This window comes from Pristiophorus japonicus, chromosome 5 (assembly GCF_044704955.1).
Source record: "Pristiophorus japonicus isolate sPriJap1 chromosome 5, sPriJap1.hap1, whole genome shotgun sequence".
In the NCBI taxonomy this organism is placed as follows: Eukaryota; Metazoa; Chordata; class Chondrichthyes; family Pristiophoridae; genus Pristiophorus; species Pristiophorus japonicus.
The window spans coordinates 77,518,672-77,543,400 of record NC_091981.1 but is presented as its reverse complement, the minus strand read 5'-3'; positions in this window follow the sequence as shown (position 1 = coordinate 77,543,400).

Sequence of the window (24,729 nt, the reverse complement as noted above, 5' to 3'; positions counted from 1 at the left end):
GAAGGGGGGAACGGGGTAGCTTGTTTTTTTGCATTTGTGTTCTATGTTTATGAAGTATTGTTGGAAATGTTAAAAATTTAATGAATGATATACATTTTATAAATTTGTTGTGGGATGGTGTGGGGGTGGGGTGGGGTGTTTTTTACAGTTATATTTATGACTTTATATAAATGTTCTCATTAAATGTTTTTTATTTCACATAACCTTGTTGCACATTGTCTCAGATAGCTGCACTGTTACACCCTGGTGATTCCTTGACGTGAAAGGGGATAATTCAACGTCACTTGAATCAACTTAAACTTTAACTGTCACCAAGGTAATGCACACCATCATGAATGAGCTGCAGACACAGCAGTCTTGCAGCTTTGTAAATACCACCAACGTTATTTCAAGCAAAGTCTCATGTATGAGCTGCTGATGTAAGAGTCTTGAAGCTATGTGGCCACCATGGGCCCTTTCCTGCGGTCTAGAAGGGGGCGGGGGCATGGTTTCATTGTCAACAGGATTGTCTGGCCCGAGGTCAGCGTCCTCCTCCTCATCCTCCTCTTTCTCTCTCTCCTGAGGTGGACCGGCAGTTACTTCTCACAATTCTTTTCCCCTCCTGATAGCCAAGTTGTGCAGCATGCAGCACACCACCATGAATTGAGCTACCTGCTCAGGGTGGTCCAAGCATCTAAAGCGCTGCTTGCGCACTCCAATGGTATTCTCAACGATATTCCATGTGGCTCTGTGGCTCTCGTTGTATCGCTTCTCGGCTTTTGTCTGGGTGTTACGCAGGGGATCATCAGCCAGGCAACGAGGCGATATCCTTTGTCACCAAGCATCCAGCATTGACCTTGTGGCTGACTGGTAAACATGTCAGATACAGCGCTCTCATGCAGGATGTGATCATCATGGATGTTTCCCGGAAATTTTGCATTTACTGCCATTATAGTTTGCTGGTGGTCGCAAATGAGTTGCACATTCAGGGAGTGGAATCCCTTTCGGTTCCGAAAAATTTCTGCATCCTGAAAAGGTGCACGCATGGCAATGTGCGTGTAGTCTATTACTCCCTGAACCTTGGGGAAGTTTGCAATTCTGGAGAATCCTAGAGCCCTCTCAGTCTGAGCCTCCCTGGTCATAGGGAAGCTGATAAAGTCCATCCTGCGTGCGTAAAGGGCTTCAGTGACCTGTCTAATACAGCAACGTGTGGCATGCTGAGATATAGCACAAATGTTGCCAGCTGAGGCCTGAAAGGAACCCAATGCGTAGAAGGCTAGTGCCGCAGTGACTTTGACCTCAACAGACAGTGTGGTCCTGATGGTGCTGGAAGGCTGCAGATCTCCCCTGATGAGCTGGCATATCTCACTGATAACCTCTTTCCAGAAGTGCACTCTCCTAAGGCACGTGTTATTGGACAAGTTTAGGTAAGACCTCTTCTCCCTGTAAGTGCGTGGGGTGTAAGTTCTCGTCCTCCTCAGCAATTTGCCACCTCTTTGATTGGGCACATAATGCTCTTGAATGTACCTTCTGCCATCTCTAGTCTGCAGCATGTGCGTAGTCATCAAGATAGGCTGAGAAATTACAGGCCCCATTACAATAACAATCAGTATTATATCTATTGTTCACAAACAATAAATTTACCTACTAAAGCGCCTAAAATAAATTCAAATCGTCCACAGTATGATAAGATGTATGTTTAATTGTTCAAAGCACCTTAAAAGAACTCTAGAGTACATCAAAACTCCACTGAAGTTGAAGCAGCCTTTTATATGAACCGACCTCCGATTTACAAAATGGCGTCCAAGTGAGAGCAACTTTTCTCAGCGTTTTTTTTGGCTAGCGATATTTTAGGGGATATGTGGGCGAGGTGCCGAAAGTAACGCTCGGCGATATTATGGGCGTTAGTTTCACCCATTCTGATCTTTACAGCAAAAAAAAGTGGGCGGGTGGTATTATTAATTCTTGGCGTTAACTAAATGCCGAAAGTAACGCTGGGCGGTAAGTGAGTGATACATGGGCATAAGTTTCCATTTTGTTGCTAAATGGACAATATCTGGGCATTATACCTCATCTCAGTGTTAAAATGGACATTAAGTGGGCACTATCGATGCAAAAATAATGGAAAGTCTAGCCCCAAGATTCCATTGGCCTTCCTGATCACTTGCTGTACCTGCATACTAACCGTTTGTGTTTCATGCACCAGGACCCCCAGGTCCTGCTGTACTGCAGCACTTTGCAATTTTTCTCCATTTAAATAATAATTTGCTCTTTGATTTTTTTCTGCCAAAGTGCATAACCTCACACTTTCCAACATTATACTCCATCTGCCAAACTTTTGCACACTTGCTTAGCCTGACTATGGGCTAGAACCTCCACTTTTGTGCTTATCGCCCAAAAATGGGTGCTATTTCTGGCATGGGGGATAAAAAAAGGTTTTCAGATCACCGGCTTCTCGCCCATTCTCAAAGCACCTCGTCTCCATTTTTGAAAATGGGCGTTACCGCGAGCATTTTGAAATGAGCAGGAGTGTTAAATTTTTTTGATCTTCTGCCATAAAGTGTGGGCATTCTTAGCAATGGCATGGCAATGCTCGATTCCCACGATTCAGGAGGTCAAGGGACATCATGACATGCACAGAAGAGTTGGAGCTCATAGGCACAGCAAGCGTGTGTGGCTGTGGTGTGTGCTTGTTTGGCTGTTGTGGGAAGCACGAGGGAGATTCACCAGTAGCAAAAAGCCTACTAAGCACCAAGAACATAGTTGGCACCGAGTTTTTGTCCAACAAATAAGATATAACATGGAAGGGATGGAGGAGGCCCTGGAGCTGGTAGCCAGGAACGCTGGTGGCAGAGGGCTCCCAGTGGTCCCGGAGCATGGCACTGCACCCTCATTGCCAACCACACGAGAGCCAGCAGCAACATCTTGCTTATGGCTTGGAGCACATTCCCACCTCGGGACCGTCCTCTCCTGTATCCGTCCAAGCAGCATTTCGGCCGTCACCCCCGCCCCCCCGCGCCCCCCTCCCCAATGAAGCATCGTCTGAGGAGTTCCTCGGCCACGCGGCTTGGAGTCAGGAGGGGAAAGGGAAGGGGTAGAGGTGGGGAGGAGAAGTGGGTGGGGGGGGGGGGAGCGGAAGGTTTGGTTTGTACAGAAATACTGATGATTTCAGACAAATGTTCAGTTTAAGAGTTTTTTATTTAACAAAACTTTGTTGCGCATTGGCTCAGATAGCTGCACCGTTACAAGCTGGTGATTCCTTAACATCAAAGAGTATGATTACACTTAACTTCAATCAACTTAAACTTTAACTGTCACCAAGGTGATGCCCACCATTGATATATTACCTGCACACCCAGCAGTGTGTCAACCTTGTAAATAGCACCAACGTTCTTTCAGGCAAAGTAATCATTGATGAGCTCCTGACGTAAGGCTCATGCAGCTATCATGACACCATGGGCCCTTTCATGTGGTCTACAGGGGGGAGTGGGGGCATGGCTTCAGCGTCAGCCTGATTGTCTGGGCCGATGTCAACGTCCGCCTCCTCATCCTCCTCTTCTCTCTGGTGAGGTGGACTGTCAGACTCATCAGGCGATTCTTGTCCCTTCCTGATAGCCAAGTTGTGCAGCATGGAGCACATCACCACAAATTGAGCTACCTGCTCAGAGTGGTATTGGAGCTCGCCTCTTGAGTGGTCCAGGCATCTAAAGCGCTGTTTAAGCACTCCAATGGTTTTCTGCACGATATTGCGAGTTGCTCTGTGGCTCTCATTGTATCGCCTCTCGGCTTCAGTGTGGGTGTCACGCAGCGGGGTCATCAGCCAGGTGGCGAGGCCATATCCTTTGTCACCAAGCATCCAGCATTGACCTTGTGGCTGATTGTTAAACAAGTCAGATACAGTGCTCTCACATAGGATGTAAGCATTATGGATGCTGCCCAGAAATTGAGCATTCACTGCCAGTATAATTTGCTGGTGGTCGACAACCAGTTGGACATTCAGGGAGTGGAATCCCTTGCGGTTCCTGAAAACCTCAGCATCCTGAAAAGGTGCCTGCATCGCGATGTGTCTATTGCTTCCTGCACCTTGGGGAAGTTTGCAATTCTGGAGAATCCTGGAGCCCTCTCACTCTGTGCCTCCTCGTCATAGGGAAGCTGATCAAGTCCCTCCTGCGTACGTACAGGGTTTCAGTGACCTGTCTAATGCAGTGATGTGTGGCATGCTGAGAAAATCCGCAAATGTCTCCAGCTGTGGCCTGAAAAGAACCCGAGGCGTAGAATGACAGTGCTGCGGTGACTTTGACCTCGACAGATGGTGCTGGCAGGCTGAAGATCTCCTCTTATGAGCTTGCATACCTCAGTGATAACCTCTTTGTGGAAGCGCAGTCTCCGAAGGGAGGTGGTGAAGGGCAAGTCGAGGTAAGAATGCTTCTCCTTGTACTTGTGGGAGGTGTAACGTCTGCTCATCCTCTTCAGTCTGTCACGTCTTACATTGGGCACAAAATGTAGTGGAGCATTCCTTCGGCGATGTCGAGTCTGCTGCATGTATTTGGTCACCAAGAGAGGGTGAGAAAGGACAGGACCCATTGCAGTAGCTCTCTGTTTTCCACCGATTGGTCACAAACAAGGAATGTCCCGACGAAGACACCTCTTCAATTCCAATCAGTCATTGTATGGTCAAGATGTTTCTAGAGATGTTCACATCAACTCCAACGACCTGCAGAGTACATCCGAACTCCGCCAAGGTTGAAGCACAGGAGCCTTTTAAAGGATGTGACATGTGATCTAGAACATGACTTCCATAACGCTGTGATTACTTCCGGTTAGTTCCATTTTTTGTGGGGGTTTTTTGGGCGATATTGTGGGCGATATGTGTGCGAGGTGGCGAAATTGAGGCTGAGTGATCTCAGGGCCACTAGTTTCAGTAAATATGCTCTTTACAACAAAAAAAAGTGGGCGGCCGTTAATATTGAATCTCGCCGTTAAATCAGTGCGGAAATTAACGCTGGCCAATATTATGGCACTTGATTTCGCCCACTCTGGTGATTCCAACCCAAAAAAGTGGGCGGGCGGTAATATTTTTTCCCGGCGTTAAGCCCATGGGGGAAGTAACGCTCGGTGATAAGTTTCCTAAAAATGCCCGTCAGTTACCATTTTGTGTCAAAATGGGCGATGTATGGGCGTTATACGTCACTTCAGCAGTAAAATTGGCGTTAAGTGAGAGTTAAGCATGCAAAAAAAGTGGAGGTTCAAGCCCTATGTCCTTTTGCAGATTTTTTGTGTCTTCCTCACACATCCCATCTTTATATCAGCAAACTTAGCTACGTTACACTCGGTCCCTTCATCCAAATTGTTAATATAGATTGTAAATAGTTGGGGTCCCAGCACTGATCCCTGCAGCACCCCACTAGTTACTGATTGCCAACCCGAGAATGAACCAGTTATCCCGACTCTCTGTTTTCTGTTAGTTAGCCAATCCTCTATCCATGCTATTATATTACCCCCAACCCTGTGAACTTTTATCTTGTGCAATAACCTTTTATGTGGCACCTTGTCAAATGCCTTCTGGAAGTCAAAATACACCACATCCACTGGTTCCCCTTTATCCACCTTGTTCGTTACATCCACAAAGAATTCCAGCAAATTTGTCAAACATTACTTCCCCTTCATAAATCCATGCTGACTCTGCCTGACCGAATTATGCTTTTCCAAATGTCCTGCTACTGCTTCTTTAATAATTGACTCCAACATTTTCCCAACCACAGACAGAAAATAGGGCAGGAGTAGGCCATTTGGCCCTTCGAGCCTGCACCACCATTCAATAAGATCATGGCTGATCATTCACCTCAGTACCCCTTTCCTGCTTTCTCTCCATACCCCTTGATCCCTTTAGCTGTAAGGGCCAGATCTAACTCCCTCTTGAATGTATCCAATGAACTGGCATCAACAACTCTCTGCGGTAGAGAATTCCACAGCTCGCCTGCACATTCGCTGGAGGTATCCCTTTGTTCTGCAGCCGTTGCATGCATAGTGTTTGAAGCGGCATTGATGGGCCCAATGATCATCTCCACAACGCCAACAAGGTGTTAACTGCCTCGCATTCACGATTGATGGCAGACTCTGGGTCATCTGAGGTCATGCAGCAGCCGGCGTGTACGTTCTGCCATGTATATTTCTGCTTGAAAACGACATTACTTTGAGCACAGTACTAGCCGAAACCTCTTTATGCTGCGAAATTTGTTTGATGTTATCGCTGGTGGACATAAATGCCTGGGCTATCGTTATGGCTTTGCTCAGGATCGGTGTTTCAACAGTCAATAGTTTGCGAAGGATTACCTCATGGCCAATGCCAAGCACAAAAAAGTCTCTTAGCGTTTGTTTAAGGAATCCATCAAATTCACAATGTCCTGCAAGGCACCTTAGTTCGGCGATGTAGCTCGCCACTTCCTGGCCTTCTGACCGTTGACACATGTAGAACTGATACCTCACCATCAAAACGCTTTCCTTCGGATTTAGGTACTCCCAGACCAGCATACACAATTCTTCATTGGATTTGGTGGTTGTTTTCACCGGAACTAGAAGATTCTTCATGAGGCCATAGGTTGTTGCCCCACAGACAGAATGTTTGGCAGCGTTCTCGTCCCCTTCCAGCTCGATGGCCACGAAGTATTGGTTGAGTCTCTCCACGAAGACCTCCTAATTGTCCCCTTCTGAGAATTTCTCCAGGATACCAACAGTTCTTTGCATTTTCGCGCAATTGTTCGTTACCTCGTTGCCAATTATTATGCTCATAATAAAGGATGAAACTGAGTACAGTATACAATGAGTAAGTGTGACCTTAGCTCCTTTAATTAAACTCCAGAGTGCTGGTACAGCGTGGGAGGCCTGCTTATATACAGTGCTCCCAAGGGATGCTGCGATCCCTTGGCACTCCAACAGGTAGGTCCTCTGGTGGTAGTGTGATACAGGTTGCCAAGGGTTACATACATAACAGTAGCCATACTGTGTGTGTGTGTGTGTGTGTGTGTGTGTGTGTTGCAACTGCAAACTGGTTAAAGTTTGCAACTTTTATTTTTGCAGAGGATAAGAACAGCCAATGCCTCAAAGCAGTGTGGCATGGGAGGGGCCTAACAGAGGTATTCGAATTGACTGACATCAAGGAGCATGCCTTGGTGTTGATGGGTGACTACCCCCGTGCCACCACACATGGTGGTGCCAATCCCGTGCTACAGCATGGTAAGTTGATCATAATCTCCGATCTGTGTTATGCTCATGTCATGCAAGGTAATGTAATGTGATACCAAATGCATTTTAATGTACTGTCTAGCGGCCATTTAGGGTGTGGTGATATAGCACCGATAGTCCTTGAAATAAGACTGTGATACGTGATGGTACTCATGTTAGCATTACCAACCACCACCGCCCCCGCCCCCACCCATTGCTAAACACTGAAATGTTGTATTATACTTGCAGATGATGAATCGGAGAGGACCGATTTAGGCACCCCATCCACCTCTGGCATGCAAAGAACATGTGCAACACCAACACCATCCACCTCGACCTCATCAGGAGCACACCCAGCAGCTCCTTCTGCCCTCCCCCCCCCCCACATAACTTCCCCCAAAAGCCCCCACCTACACCTCCGCTGTTTTGGAGCTTCAGCAGCGGCTGGATTCAATATGGTGTATCCGCGAGATTGAGAGCTACGTGGATCGCATGTTTCAGGAAGTGGTCACCCCGCAGCTAAAAGCATGCAGGAAGAAGGGAAGTGGGTGACCACCAGATGAAGTAAGAATGCTAGGCAGGTCGTGCAGGAGTCCCCCTGTGAGTCCATCTCGTTTCAAACCCATATTCACTTTTGAACATCGGTGCCTCTGGGGAGTGCAGCCAGAGCCAAGTCCAAGGCACCACGGGTGGCTCAGCTGCACAGGGGGGAGGGACAAAGAATAAAAGAACTCTAGTGATGGGTGATTCTATATTTAGGGAAATAAGAGAGATGTTTCTGCGGCCGCAGACGAGACTCCAGAATGGCATGGTGCCTCCCTGGTGCCAGGGTCAAGGATGTCACAGAACGGACGCAGGGCATTCTGGGGGGAGAGGGTAACAGTTAGAGGTCATGGTCCATATCGGGACCAACGACATAGCTAGAAAGAGGGATGAGATCCTACAGGCAGAATTTAGGAAGCTAGGAAGAAAATTAAAGGGTAGGACGTCAAAGGTAGTAATCTCCGGGTTACTACCGGTGCCACATGCTAATGAATACAAGAATAGAAGGATAGAGAGGATGAACACGTGGTTGGAGAGTTGGTGTAGGAGGGAGAGCTTTAGATTCTTGAGGCATTGGGACCGTTTCTGGGGGAGATGGGACCTGTACTAACCGGACGGGTTGCACCTCAACAGCGCCGGGACCAATATCCTCTTGGGGAGTTTTGCTAGTGCTGTTGCAGAGAGTTTTAACTAGCTTGGAAGGGGGATGGGAACCTGAGAACAAATTCAATGGGGAAGGAAGTAAAGCACAAATTGGATAGCAAGAATTTAGAAAGTGAATCTGTAAGTCAGGGTTAGTAAGTAGTAATCAAGGAGGTCTTCCTGTGCTAAATGGTATATACTTTAATGCAGGAGTATGGCGAATAAGGTGGATGTAACTAGTAGAGTGGACAAGGGATGAACCAGTGGATGTGGTGTATTTGGACATTCAAAAGGCTTTTGACAAGGTCCCACACAAGAGATAAGTGTGCAAAATTAAAGCGCATGGTAGTGGGGGTAATGTATTGATGTGGATAGAGAGCTGGTTGGCAGACAGGAAGCAAAGAGTAGGAATAAACGGGTCCTTTTCATAATGGCAGGCAGTGACTAGAGGGGTACCACAAGGTTCAGTGCTGGGACCCTAGCTATTTACAATATACATTAATGATTTAGACAAAGGAATTGAATGTAATATCTCCAAGTTTGCAGATGACACTAAGCTGGGTGGCAGTGTGAACTGTGAGGAGGACGCTAAGAGGCTGTTTATTTGGTGGCATAAACAGGAAGACAGAATATTATCTGAATGGTGACAGATTAGGAAAAGGGGAGGTGCAACGAGACCTGGGTGTCATGGTACATCAGTCATTGAAATTTGGCATGCAGGTACAGCAGGTGGTGAAGAAGGCAAATGGCATGTTGGCCTTCATAGCAAGAGGATTTGAGTATTGGAGCAGGGAGGTCTTACTACAGTTGTACAGGGCCTTGGTGAGGCCACACCTTGAATATTGTGTACAGTTTTGGTCTCCTAAACTGAGGAAGAATATTCTTGCAATTGAGGGAGTGCAGCGGAAGTTCACCAGACTGATTCCTGGATGGTAGGACTGACATATGAAGAAAGATTGGATCGACTAGGGTTATATTAACTGGAATTTAGAAGAATGAGAGGGGATCTCATAGAAACATATAAAATTCTGACGGAATTGGACAAGTTAGATGCAAGAAGAATGTTCCTGATGTTGGGGAGGTCGAGAACCAGGGGTCACAGTCGAAGGATAAGGGGTAAGCCATTTAGGACCGAGATGAGAATTGTGAACCTGCGGAATTCTCCACTACAGAAAGTTATTGAGGCCAGTTTGTTAGATATATTCAAAAGGGAGTTAAATGTGGCCCTTACAGCTAAAGGGATCAAAGGGTATGGAGAGAAAGCAGGAATGGGGTACTGAAGTTGCATGATCAGCGATGATCATATTGAACGGTGTGCAGGCTCAAGGGGCTGAATGGCCTACTCCTGCACCTATTTTCTATGTTTCTATGTTTCTATTAGCTAAGAGCACAGGTAGATACTTGGGAGTATGACATTATAGTCATTACAGAAACATGGCTGAAAGAGGGGCAGGTTTGGCAGATCAATATTCCTGGTTACAGGATTTTTAGATAAGACAGAGAGGGGGGTAAAAAGTGTGTTGTGCGGCGGCGGGGAGGGGGGTGGTGGTCACAGTATTGATTTTAAAAACTATTACCGCCGTGAGGAGGGATGATATGTTAGAGGGATCATCAAATGAGGCCATATGGGTCGAATTGAAAAATAAGAAAGTGGCGATCACACTGCTGGGTGTGTATTATGTAGACCCCCAAACGGTGGGAGGGAGATAGAGGAGAAAATATGTAGGCGAATTGCTGTGAAGTCCAAAAACCATAACGTAGTAATAGTAGGGGATTTTAACTATCCTAATATTGATTGGGACAAATATAGTGTGAAGGGTATAGAGGATGCGAAATTCTTGAACTGGATTCAAGAGAACTTTTTTAGTCAGTATGTAACAAGTCCAACATGAGAGGGGGCGGTTTTGGATTTAGTTTTGGGGAATGAAGCAGGGCAGGTTGATGGGGTATTAGTGGGAGAGCACTTGGGTGCCAGTGAACATAATTCAGTCAGATTCAAGTTAGTTATGGATAACAACAAGGATAGGCCTGGAATAAAAGTCCCAAATTGGGGAAAAGCTAACTTTGCTAAGTTAAGGAGTGATTTGGCTACAGTGGACTTGAAACAGCTACTTATGGATAAATCAGTGTCGCAACAGTAGGAGGCATTCAAGGAGGAGATCCAGAGGGCTCAGGCCAAACATGTGCCCTTAAAGAAAAAGGGTGGGACTAACAATTCTAGAGCCCCCTGGATGTCTAAGACTTACAGGGGAGGATAAAAAAAAGGGAAGCGTATGTCATATACCGACGGCTAAATACTATAGAATCTTTGGAGGAATATTGAAAGTTAAGAGGTAAAATTAAAACTAAAAAGGAATGCTGAAAGAGAGCATGAAAAATTCTTGGCTAGTAAAATTAAGGAAAACCCAAGGATGTTCTATAAATATATTAAGAGCAAGAGGGTAAATAAAGAAAGGGTAGGGCCTATTAGAGACCATGAGGGTAATCTTTGTGTGGAGGTGGAAGATGTTGGTATGGTTCTTAATGAATACTTTGCGTTTGTTTTCACAAAGGAAAGGGGAAATGCAGATACTGCTATCGAGGAGGAGTGTGAAATTCTGGATGAAATAAACATAGTGAGAGGGGAGGTATTAAGGGGTTTAGCAGCTTTGAAAGTAGATAAGTCCGTAGGCCCGGATGAAATGCATCTCAGGCTGTTGAGCGAAGTAAAAGAGGAAATAGCAGAGGCCTTGACCATCATTTTCCAGTCCGCTTTGGATCTGGGCATGGTGCCGGAGGATTGGAGGACTGCTAATGGGGTACCCTTGTTTAAGAAGGGAGAAAGGGATAGGCCGAGTAATTACAGGCCTGTCAGCCTAACCTCAGTGGTGGGAAAATTATTCGAAGAAGTCTTGAAAGATAGGATAAATCTACATTTGGAAAGGCAAGAATTAATTAGGAACAGTCAGCATGGATTTGTTAAGGGAAGATTGTGTTTGACTAACCTGATTGAATTTTTTGAGGAGGTAACCAAGAGGGTCGATGAGGATAGTGCGTATGATGTGGTATATATGGAATTTAGCAAAGCTTTTGATAAGGTCCCGCATGGTAGAATAGTCATGAAGGTTAAACCCATGGGATCCAGGGCAAAGTGACTAGTTGGATCCAAATTTGGCTTAGAAGTAGGAAGCAAAGGGTAATGGTTTTTGTGACTAGAAGGATGTTTCCAGTGGGGTTCCGCAGGATTCAGTACTGGGTCCTTTGCTTTTTGTGGTATGTATCAATAATTTAGATTTGAATATAGGGAGTATGATTAAGAAGTTTGCAGATGACACTAAAATTGGCTGTGTGATTGATAGTGAAGAGGAAAATCATGGACTGCAGGAGGATATCAATCTACTGGTTAGGTGGGCAGAGCAGTGGAAAATGGAATTTAATTTGGAGAAGTGTGAGGTGATCCACTTTGGGAGGGCTAATAAGGAAAGGGTGTACATTATCATCATCATAGGCAATCCTTCATATCGAGGATGACTTGCTTCCACGCCAAAGAGGGATGAGTTCACAAGTGTTTCAATGAAGGACCTAATATTCCAGATCCCAAACTACATCCTAAAGGGTGGAAGATGCCTGTGCGTGGATTTTCTTAATGTGAGGTGGCCGTTGCACACCAGCCACCACATGGGCTTAACTGAGCTAGGTCTTGGTCCAGTGGCAAGGATTGACCAAGACGACTGGAGATCAGCTCTGCTACACAGGCACACACAATCGCAATGTGGGCTGGCCCGTGCTGCCCCTGGGCCCATGCATCTTCTGGCCCAAAACTCACGCCTCTCCTGGGCCCCGATCACATCACTCCATGATCATTCTCCGCTCCTTCGCCCCGACCTCACCGCTCCTGCTGTACCTGCCCACGCTCCAATCACCGACCTGGATTATGGTGACGTCCAATCCAGTCACCCTCTTCGCTGCCGTCACCCTCCTGCACCAGGTCACGCTGTACCTTGCAGTGGTATGCCGCCACGTTGCTCCAGGGGCCGCCGCTCACCTTTTAAGGCCCCAACCTGCCATTGATGGTCTCTCGCAGGTCAGGGCCGGCACACTGCTCCAGGTCGCCACTTCTTTTATGGCCCTGTGCTAATGCTGGTGTTTCCTCGTAGGTAAACAATAGCAACTTTATGGCCAATTTGCAAACCTGTTTAGTAATGGATTTACCTAGTGTTGTCTCATTTGGAAATTAACAACTGTCTAAATTAAACTGACAAAAGTGCTTCAGTGCAGAATTATAAATGAAGTTTCAGCATTATGATTTTCTGAGACAAGAACATCCCAAGACGTTTCACGAACAAGATCAGTTAAGTTTACCAGTATTGCATTCAGTTCACTATCTCTCTGTCCTCACAAAAGCGAGCAAAGCCACATAATGTATTCATATACACAGCCAAGTACAAATGATTGCCATCTACTGGTAAAAAAAATAATAGCAGTATACAATTTGGGGAGGATGCATTAGTTTGAAATGAAAGCTTGGTTAAGAAAAAGTTTGTTATTCAGAACTGCTGTCTTATGTATCTGATTAAAATACTCCACAAAATAATCGGCGAGATATTGTTTGTAAGGAAAACTTGCGCTCAGAGCAGCCCAAAGATTTAAAAGGTTCTGAGCCAGATTGCAAATCCTGCATAGAAACAAGTTGAGGGAAAGGAATTCACACTCTCAAAATATCTTTCATAAACTGGAATCATTGGGTGCTTCTCCCATAGTGGTTTACACTAAAGTTTGGTGACAGAAAATGCAGCAAAGATGTGTGCAATCCCTCCCCCTTAATTTGAATAGGCTACAGGCACAGGGAAGGCTTGTCCAGAAATAATGCTGTGTGGCACAATTGTCTGGAGCAACAGAAAAAACAGTGAGGCAGTGAGAAAAAGACTAGTGAAGACAAATGTAGGTCCCTTGCAGTTAGAATCAGGTGAGTTTGTACTGGGGATCAAAGAAATGGCAGACCAATTGAACAAATACTTTGGTTCTGTCTTCACTAAGGAAGACACAAATAACGTTCCGGAAATACTAGGGGACTGAGGGTCTAGCGCGAAGAAGGAACTGAAGGAAATCCTTATTAGTCAGGAAATTGTGTTAGGGAAATTGATGGGATTGAAGGCCGATAAATCCTCAGAGCCTGATAGTCTTCATCCCAGAGTACTTAAGCAAGTGGCCCCAGAAATAGTGGATGCATCGGTGATCATTTTCCAACAGTCTATCGACTCTGGATCAGTTCCTGTGGACTGGAGGGTAGCTAATGTAACACCACTTTTTAAGAAAGGAGTGAGAGAGAAAACGGGGAATTATAGGAAAATGTTGGAATCAATTATTAATGATGAAATAGCAGCGTATTTGGAAAGCAGTGACAGGATCGGTCCAAGTCAGCATGGATTTATGAAAGGGAAATCATGCTTGACAAATCTTCTAGAATTTTTTAAGGATGTAACTAGTAGAGTGGACAAGGGAGAACCAGTGGATGTGATGTATTTTGGACTTTCAAAAAGCTTTTGACAAGGTCCCACACAAGAGATTGGTCTGCAAAATTAAAGCACGTGGTATTGGTGGTAATGTATTGACATGGATAGAGAACTGCTTGGCAGACAGGAAGCAGAGAGTCGGGATAAACGGGTCATTTTCAGAATGGCAGACAGTGACTAGTGGGGTGCAGCAGGGCTCAGTACTGGGACCCCAGCTATTTACAATATACATCAATGATTTAGATGAAGGAATTGAGAGTAATATCCCCAAGTTTGCAGATGACACTAAGCTGGGTAGCGGTGTGAGCTGTGAGGAGGATGCTAAGAGGCTGCAGGGTGACTTGGACAGGTTAGGTGAGTGGGCAAAAGCATGGCAGATGTAGTATAATGTGGATAAATGTGAGGTTTTCCATTTTGGGGGCAAAAACCTGAAGGCAGATTATTATCTGAATGATGGCAGATTAGGAAAAGGGGAGGTGCAATAAGATCTGGGTGTCATGGTACATCAGTCATTGAAAGTTGGCATGCAGGTGCAGCAGGCGGTGAAGAAGGCAAATGGCATGTTAGCCTTCATAGCGAGGGGATTTGAGTATAGGAGCAGGCAGGTCTTACTGCAGTTGTACAGGGCCTTGGTGAGGCCTCATCTGGAATATTGTGTTCAGTTTTGGTCTGAGGAAGGACGTTCTTGCTATTGAGGGAGTGCAGTGAAGGTTCACCAGACTGATTCCCGGGATGGCAGGACTGACATATGAGGAGAGACTGGATCGACTGGTCCTGTATTCACTAGAGTTCAGAAGAATGAGAGGGGATCTCATAGAAACATATAAAATTCTGATGGGACTGGACAGGTTAGATGCAGGAAGAATGTTTCTGATGTTGGGGGAAGTCCAAAACCAGTCTAAGGATAAGGGGTAGGCCATTTAGGACCGAGATGAGGAGAAACTTCTTCACTCAGAGAGTTGTTAACCTGTGGAATTCTCTACCGCAGAGAGTTGTTGATGCCAGTACGTTAGATATATTCAAGAGGGAGTTAGCTATGCCTCTTATGGTTAAAGGGATCAAGGGGTATGGAGAGAAAGCAGGAAAGGGGTACTGAGGTGAATGATCAGCCATGATCTTATTGAATGGTGGTGCAGGCTCGAAGGGCTGAATGGCCGACTCCTGCACCCATTTTCTATGTTTTTATGTTTCTATGTTTAGCCATTATAAATCACTTGTGATCAGGATGGAAAAGTGGAGAAATTGATTTCAGTAGCACAGCGGAGACATGTGGGTATACACATTAAGCTGCAAGCCACTTAATAGTGTAGATGAACAAAGAGACCTTGGAGTGCTTGTCCACAGATCCCTGAAAGTAGCGGGCCAGGTGGATAAGGTGGCTAAGAAGGCATACGGAATGCTTGCCTTTATTGGTCAAGGCATAGAATGCAAGAGCAGGGAGGTCATGCTTAAATTGTACATTTCTCTGGTTAGGCCATAGCTGGAGTACTGGGTCGATCCAGAGGGTGCTTTAACTGTGGGAAGTTGGGACACTGGTGCAAGGATTGTTGGCTCCCGAGAGGAGAGAAGCCAGTTTGAGAGAGTGCTGAAGCAGAGAAGGGCTAAAGGAAGGTAGCCGACGACCCAGTACAGTTGCCGCATTACAACAGGCTATGGGCAAGGGTGAAGGAAAGCTGGTCGCTGCAGTGGGTGGAATGGGCCCCAAAGTGTCTGGACCCCCACTGTGAAGTCGCGCCCAGCCAGTGTACCTGTGTCCACTCATCTATGATGAGTGGGGCAAACCATGTGTAGATGTAAAGGTGGAAGCCGTTAGAGGAAGATATTTGGTAGATACTGAAGCCTCGAGCACGGTGGTCCACTCACCGAATCCAACCACTTCCCCGTGGTCGAGCTGAGTCCCATTTACACTGAGAGTCTTTATAGGTAATGAGCAGGCTGGAGCAGTGTCAAAACCCTTAATCATAGAATTAGGACCAAACACAACAAAGTGGGAATGCATTTTAATGAAGTGGGAACAGCCCAGTTCGGGAGTTCTAGGAGCCGACTACATGTTGGCACAACACGCCATAGTGGATATGAAGAACAATTGGCTATGGGGGGCAGTTGATGCAGATAGGATAGGTGAGATCGTAGTGATTCCCAGGGACAGTACAGATAAAGGCAATACTTGCACGATGAAGCCGAAAGGGGGTTATGACTTAGAAGGATTAGTCAATAACATTCTGGCCCAGTATCAAGGGTATGTACGGGAGAATATAGATGCATTTGCAACACACAAGCATGATTGCAGGAGGCTAACTGGGGTAGAGGTGAAGATAGATGGGGACCCAATGATTTGGCCCCAGGAACAGTATAATTTTCCCTGGGAAGCAGAAAGGGATTTGGAAACTGCTATAAATTCCCTGGTGGAACAAGGTGTGTTAAGAACCATAGCCACACACGTAAACTCACCCCTATGGTCAGTAAAGAAACCCGATAACTCATGGAGGCCACAGTAGATTACCGAGTCCTGAATAAAAATATTCCAGCTTGTGCGCCCACGGTAGCAGAAGTGGCAGATCTGATAGGGAGTATCCCCGCGGCAGCAACAACCTTTACCGTTCTGGATATTTCAAATGGGTTTTGGTCCATTCCCCTGAGACGGGAGGATCAGTATAAATTCTCCTTTACCTTTAAGGATTAGCAGTACACATGGACATGACTTCCACAAGAGTTTCACAACAGTCCCTCAATCTTTCACCAGAACATGACTGAGGTACTAAAAGGTTTTAGTTAGCCGGATCGGTTGGTCCAATATGTGGACGACCTGTTGTTATCCTCCAAACGTGTGGAGGACTGTGAGTGAATTGCTGAATTTGTTAAAAGAAGCAGGTTTTAAAGTGAATCCGAAGAAAGCTCAAGTCGGCCAAGAGGAGGTGCAGTTTCTAGGACTGACCATTAGAGCAGGAGAGAGAGCTATAGATGGAGCTAAGAGAAAGCCAGTCCAGGAGCTACCCGTGTCTGGGGTAAGGTCTTTCCTGGGAATAACAGGTTACTGCAGGGAGTTTATCGAAGGATATGCAGCCATGGCAGCTCCGTTGTTGAGGCTTCTTAGGAAAAGAGTAGAGTGGGAATGGAGTGAGAGTTGTCAGGAAGCTTTCATTCATTTAAAGGAGGTGTTACAGACAGCACTAGCATTGAGAGCAATAAATGGGGACCAGGACTTTGGTCTGGAGATAGCAGCTACTGGGGACAGTTTGAGTGCAGTATTACTCCAGGAGCTGAGATGGGTCGCCTATCCTCCCGAGTTCTCACAGAAATAGAAAAGAGCTTTTTGAATTGCGAGCGACATCTGTTAGCAACTTTTTGGGCAGTAAAACATTTTCGGTTGCTCACAGGGTTAGCTACAGTGACTCTACTGACCTGTCACACCCAGACACAAAATTTACTGGATGGTAGGATGAAAGATGGGACAGTGAGCAGTAACAGGATTGCCTGCTGGACATTGTTGCTTCCTCAGTTAGACCTGAAGGTAGAAAGGCTAGGAGAACCAAAGCTAGCCCCGAACCTGGTTTATCCGGGAACAGCTCACGTGTGTTCAGTGGAAGTTGTGCGGGATGTAGATGTGGGATTCTGAGCAAGAGAACATCTGACAGGCAGAAATATCTATGTAGATGGGTCTAGTTCAGTGACAAATGGAGAGAGAAAAACAGGCTGCGGGATTTACGATCCAGAAACAGAATAGAAAAGGCCATAAAGCTCCCCAACACTTTAAGTGCACAGCAGGCCGAACTGGCAGCCACAGCGTATATGGTCACACATCCTAGTGAATTCTCAACTCCCTATACGATATGTTCGGACTCCATGTTCACTTGTAACTCCTGTACAAATTTTTTAGCAATATGGGCTAGGCGAGGGTTTAACCACTCAGACGGGAAGCCGTTGGTGATGGCTCCTTTGTTAAAAGTCATTTTGGGTGTCACAGGTAGGGACCAGAAAGATTACTACATCCAAAAGGTCAAAGCACACTCTCCTAAGACAGAGCCCAAGTGGGAAGGGAATAAGAAAGCTGATACACTGGCCAAAACAGGGACAGGAGAAGGGACACCTTGGGATCCATATCACTGTGGACAGATTATGACTGTAACAGGCAGAGAGGGGCCCAAAGCAGTACCATTGCCGTCTGATTTAAAACAGGCTCAGCTACAAGATGCAAACCTTAGAGTAGTGATTAGAGACAAGGTAAACGGGAAGCTTGTAGCGGGACCTTTAGGAGCTGCAGACGTAGCAGTAAGAAGGGAATACTATTTTAAAGAACAGTTGGATCGTGCCTGGGCAGTGCAGGGAAGAATTCTTACAGCTAGCTCATGGGGATGGACATCCAGGGCCAGAAATGACATGGAATAAAGTGGAGGCTGTCAGATGGTGGCCCGGGCTTAGAAACGATGTAAGGGATTATTGTCAGAATTGCCTAGTATGTGCTGCAAACAATCCAGACCCCCACCAGAGGAAGGTTCCATTGGGACACACAAGGAGAGTAGAAGAGCCATGACAGTCTATACAGATAGATTTCATTGGGCCACTGCCCACCTCAGGCAGAGACAGTAAATATTGCCTGGTGTTAGTAGATCTTTTCACGAAATGGGTAGAAGCTTTTCCTTGCAGAGCGGCCATTGCATTAGTCACAGCACACAGCAAGTGAAAGAAGTATTTTCTTGATGGAGACTGTCCCTGATAGTGGAATCAGATCAAGGAAGTCATTTCACCAGAGTGGTAATGCAGGCCACCCTAAAGCTGCTAGAAATAAGGGAAAATGGCATGTGGATTATAACCCCAATCATCAGGTCCAGTAGAAAGGACAAACCGGACTTTAAAAGCGAGGCTTGGGAAGGAGATAGGAGATACCCTGAAGAAGTGGGATGAGATCCTACCCCTAGTACTGATGAATCACCGAGCCAGTCGCTCTAAAAGTACGGGACACTCCCTGTATGCGCTGATGTCAGGGAGATTAATGAGGACTCCGACTCATATATTAGCACCAGTCCTGCCCTAAACGCAGGTTAACGAGGTCACATGGGACAGGTCTGTCAGAGATCTGTATGATGCTCTGAAGGGGCTGCATTGGAAAGCAGCTAACAATATGGGCAGGCAGCACCAGTAGAATAAACTGCTGTTGGAAGCCCGGGTAACACAGGAATGGAGGGTAGAGGATCAGGTAATGGTCAGAAATTATGCCAGAGTAGGGACATTTGAACTGTTGTATAAGGGAGCATATAACATAGTAGACAAAGCAAGCCCTATGGTCTATGCGATTCAGTTGCCAAAACGAATAAAGTGGTTTCACATAAACCTCAGAGAGAAAAGTAAAAAGCGGGCCAAGGCCCAAGGAACTGTAATGAGTTTGATTAAAGTAAGCCTTCCATCCATGCTGGGATGATGATAATGGAGATGTAAGGGATGAAACATTAAGACGGAGTGGTCGGGTGCCGCAACTTAGGGTGCCCTGGCACCACCTCTATCTCCACCCCCGAGTCTCCGAAAGCCCAAGCATCGGGATAAAGGAAGAGGAAAGCAGTGATCTAAATCATGTAAATGTACATATATGTATAACTGAAGGAGGACCTATGAGGGGGAGCCCCTCACAGAGCAGGGTTATTTCTTTCATTTTGTCTTTATAGAAGCAAATCGAGCCAAGGATACGAGATGAGATGGGCGTTGTGGATCGGCCTGTGGATGGCCCTGATTATAGCAGGATGGGGAGATCGAGGAGATACCGAGACATTCCTTCCATATGGGCCGCCACCGTAACACAAGGGGGAGCAATATGGAGCAACAAGGGCACAAACACCTATGCACACACTGGAAGTTGGCCAGGGTGGTTAGGGTCAAATTTGACCAAGTACTCCAGACAAACCGAGGGTAAACTTGGGGAGGTATCAGTGTCCTGCCCAAGGGTAAACATCACTACCAGAAGGGTATGGGTGAAAGAGGGTAGATGAGTTTGCCTGGAATGTAAAGGAAGTACCGCCATGGGAGGGTGGTGGTGGTTACAGAAAACAGACAGGAGTAAAATTAATGCATCCACAGAATAGGAGAAATTGGGTAATAGTTCAAACAGGCGGACCACAGGAACAAAAGAAGGGGTGAAATTGTGTTGGGAGAAATGGTGGAAAGTGGAACAAGGGATTTATGTCTGTGTGGTTGGATCAAGCCACAAGTGCAGGGGAGGTATGGCGATTGTTTTTAAACAACAGGATTCCGGAGGTCAGGTATGAATTGGATGCAGGGTTTTGATTCTTGTGTGACCTTGAACCCTCCAAAAGCAGTCAATGAAACCGAGCTGATCGCGAGCAAATTAAAACATCTCCCTAAAATGCTGGAGATTCCAAGCCAAGAAGCTCCATGTCCTGTTCCAACACCCAGACCTAAGAACGGGCTGGTGTTAATCCCAACAGGGAAAATGTTGTATCATACTGTGTATTATGAAGTAGCATTGGTTATTCTGAATTTAACAGAGTTACTATTATCCCGGTGGTGCCCGCCAGAACAGAAAAGTCATATGAGCGATTGGTAAGAGAAATGTTTAAGAAATTCTATCAAAAGAATTACGGGGACAAAAGTCAGGGGGAAGCGTACAAACCAATAAGCAACAGCCAGACGGGCTGGGGGAGACGAGTAAGGGGACTGATGAATGATGTGGCTACGGCGTTTAATACAGGGACATCACTGGTCAATAGTATAGACAACGCGCAGTTGCAAGTCCAAGTAAATACCTTAAGGGACCAGTTAAAGAAAATACTGGGGGAAGGTAGTGACATAGAGGGTCATGAATTACAGGAAGACCAGATAATGAAAATCTATTTGAAGGAGATGGTAGCTAAGGTGGAGACACACATTGAGACCATCAATGCTTTAATAAAGGAGAGTAGAAACACGTCAGATCAAGCTGCTCAGAATGACGTGTGTGTCATGTACGGGGCTTGGTTGTTAAACGAAGGATGCAGTAATTTAGAGGATTTAAAACAAGGCCACGTACCATCATGGATCAGTAACAAGCACCTAAAAGCTTTAAGTATCTACAATAACCTCCTGAATTCGTGCCAGCTACGGCCAGCCTCCGAAGCGTACCCAGTCCCGGTCAACTGTGGTCAGAGTAAACAGTCTATAATGGGGATAGTGCTTAGAATACCGGTGATGCATCAGTCATAATGACCCATACCGGTATACTGGGTGGAAAACATTGGGGTAATTCAGAACGGGGTATATGTGAAGCATCATAAAACCCCGCAGTATGTGGTGAAATTGGGAGACTCAATAACCAGTGCTAGTCTGGAAGGATGTCAGAGAGGAGGAGGAGGATGTGGTATTGTGCACCAATCATTTGAATCCTTTTGATCGGCCGGTATGTGGATTCATTTACGAGGACGGGCAGCCTATAAGCTGTATCATGGAAGTGACGGCTCACGACCATGTCCCGCCCCAGGTTGCGTACAAGGAGAACGACATATTGTGTCACCACCAGTGAAAGTCGGTATAGAGTACACCATGACACTTGGTGCCCAGTTAAAGATCCTACCTTTTGCTTCAAACCCAGGTAGAGACACAAGTAGCACAAGAAAGGATAATTCCTATCTCAGACCACAAACATATCAGTATTACATTCAACGATACTTTACCGAACCTCCAGGGATACATATCGCATTTTGGATACGATATCCTGCCGTTACCCGAACATTTGACAAAACTATTAAATAATATCAAGCTGTCCCACAAACATTATTACATGTTACATCAAAAGAACGAAAAAGTAAGGGAGGAAATCGAGGAAATGATTGCCCCTCGGGATATGGGACTCAAATTGAGATACGCCCTTGGGTTTGAATCGTATCACACTTGTTAGTAATTGTACAGTTAGTAATAGTGTTGTATCTGTTTGTCTTGTCCTGTAAATTAAAGCAAAAGACGAGGAGAGGGAATCTTAAAGGGTTATTCAAATGAACCAAGGCCAAGGTGTTTGTAAAATTATAAACTGAAGTCAGGTGGATTAAGGCCAAACGTTGTTTTTATTGTAAAAAGTATGTAATGTGGAGATTTGACTGAAGACTGCAATACACCCAAAAAGGTTCAGGAAAAAGAAGAAGAAGCCACCTAGAGTAATGTCTTTGAGTTTATAACAAGAGACATTAAAGTGGGAAGTGTAAGGGTTTACATATTCGTGATCAGCAGAGAAGAAAATAAGAACATAAGAATTAGGAACAGGAGTAGGCCATCTAGCCCCTCAAGCATGCTCCGCCATTCAACAAGATCATGGCTGATCTGGCCGTGGACTCAGCTCCACTTACCCGCCCGCTCCCCGTAACCCTTAATTCCCTTATTGGTTAAAAATCTATCTATCTGTGACTTGAATACATTCAATGAGCTAGCCTCAACTGTTTCCTTGGTCAGAGAATTCCACAGATTCACAACCCTCTGGGAGAAGAAATTCCTTCTCAACTCGGTTTTAAATTGGCTCCCCCGTATTTTGAGGCTGTGCCCCCTAGTTCTAGTCTCCCCGACCAGTGGAAACAACCTCTCTGCCTCTATCTTGTCTATCCCTTTCATTATTTTAAATGTTTCGATAAGATCACCCCTCATCCTTCTGAACTCCAATGAGTAAAGACCCAGTCTACTCAATTTATCATCATGAGGTAACCCCCTCATCTCCGGAATCAGCCTAGTGAATCGTCTCTGTACCCCCTCCAAAGCCAGTATATCCTTCCTTAAGTAAGGCGACCAAAACTGCACGCAGTATTCCAGGTGCGGCCTCACCAATACCCTATACAGTTGCAGAAGGACCTCCCTGCTTTTGTACTCCATCCCTCTCGCAATGAAGGCCAACATTCCATTCGCCTTCCTGATTACCTGATGCACCTGCAAACTAACTTTTTGGGATTCATGCACAAGGACCCCCAGGTCCCTCTGCACCGCAGCATGTTGTAATTTCTCCCCATTCAAATAGTATTCCCTTTTTTTGTTTTTTTTCCCAAGGTGGATGACCTAACACTTTCCTACATTATATTCTATCTGCCAAACCTTAGCCCATTCGCTTAACCTATCCAAATCTCTTTGCAGCCTCTCTGTGTCCTCTACACCACCCGCTTTCCCACTAATCTTTGTGTCATCTGCAAATTTTGTTACACGACACTCTGTCCCCTCTTCCAGGTCATCTATGTATATTATAAACAGTTGTGGTCCCAACACCGATCCCAGTGGCACACCACTAACAGCCGATTTCCAACCCGAAAAGGACCCATTTACCCCAACTCTCTGCTTTCTGTTAGCCACTCAATTCTCTATGCATGCTAATACATTTCCACTGACACCGCGTACCTTTATCTTCTGCAGTAACCTTTTGTGTGGCACCTTATCGAATGCCTTTTGAAAATCTAAATACACCACATCCATCGGTACACCTCTATCCACCATGCTCGTTATATCCTCAAAGAATTCCAGTAAATTAGTTAAACATGATTTCCCCTTCATGAATCCATGCTGCGTCTGCTTGATTGCACTATTCCTATCTAGATGTCCCGCTATTTCTTCCTTAATGATAGTTTCAAGCATTTTCCCCACTACAGATGTTAAACTAACCAGCCTATAGTTACCTGCCCTTTGTCTGCCCCCTTTTTTAAACAGAGGCGTTACATTAGCTGCTTTCCAATCCGCTGGTACCTCTCCAGAGTCCAGAGAATTTTGGTAGATTATAACGAATGCATCTGCTATAACTTCCGCCATCTCTTTTAATATCCTGGGATGCATTTCATCAGGACCAGGGGACTTGTCTACCTTGAGTCCCATTAGCCTGTCCAGCACTACCCTGCTAGTGATAGTGATTGTCTCCAGGTCCTCCCTTCCCACATTCCTGTGACCAGCAATTTCTGGCATGGTTTCTGTGTCTTCCACTGTGAAGACGGAAGCAAAATAATTGTTTAAGGTCTCCGCCATTTCCACATTTCCCATTATTAAATCCCCCTTCTCATCTTCTAAGGGACCAACATTTACTTTAGTCACTCTTTTCCGTTTTATATATCTGTAAAAGCTTTTACTATCCGTTTTTATGTTTTGCGCAAGTTTACTTTCGTAATCTATCTTTCCTTTCTTTATTGCTTTCTTTGCTGTCGTTTAAAATTTTCCCAATCTTCTAGTTTCCCACTAACCTTGGCCACCTTATACGCATTGGTTTTTAATTTGATACTCTCCTTTATTTCCCTGGTTATCCATGGCTGGTTATCCCTTCTCTTACCACCCTTCTTTTTCATTGGAATATATTTTACTTGAGCACTATGAAAGAGCTCCTTAAAAGTCCTCCACTGTTCCTCAATTGTGCCACCGTTTAGTCTGTGTTTCCAGTCTACTTTAGCCAACTCTGCCCTCATCCCACTGTAGTCCCCTTTGTTTAAGCATAGTACGCTCGTTTGAGACACTAATTCCTCACCCTCAATCTGTATTACAAATTCAACCATACTGTGATCACTCATTCCGAGAGGATCTTTTACTAGGAGATCGTTTATTATTCCTGTCTCATTACACAGGAACAGATCTAAGATAGCTTGCTCCCTTGTAGGTTCTGTAACATACTGTTCTAAGAAACAATCCCGTATGCATTCTATAAATTCCTCCTCCAGGCTACCCCGTGCGATTTGATTTGACCAATCGATATGTAGGTTAAAATCCCCCATGATTACTGCCGTTCCTTTTTCACATGCCTCCATTATTCCCTTGATTATTGCCCGCCCCACCGTGAAGTTATTATTTGGGAGCCTATAAACTACGCTCACCAGTGACTTTTTCCCCTTACTATCTCTAATCTCCACCCACAATGATTCAACATTTT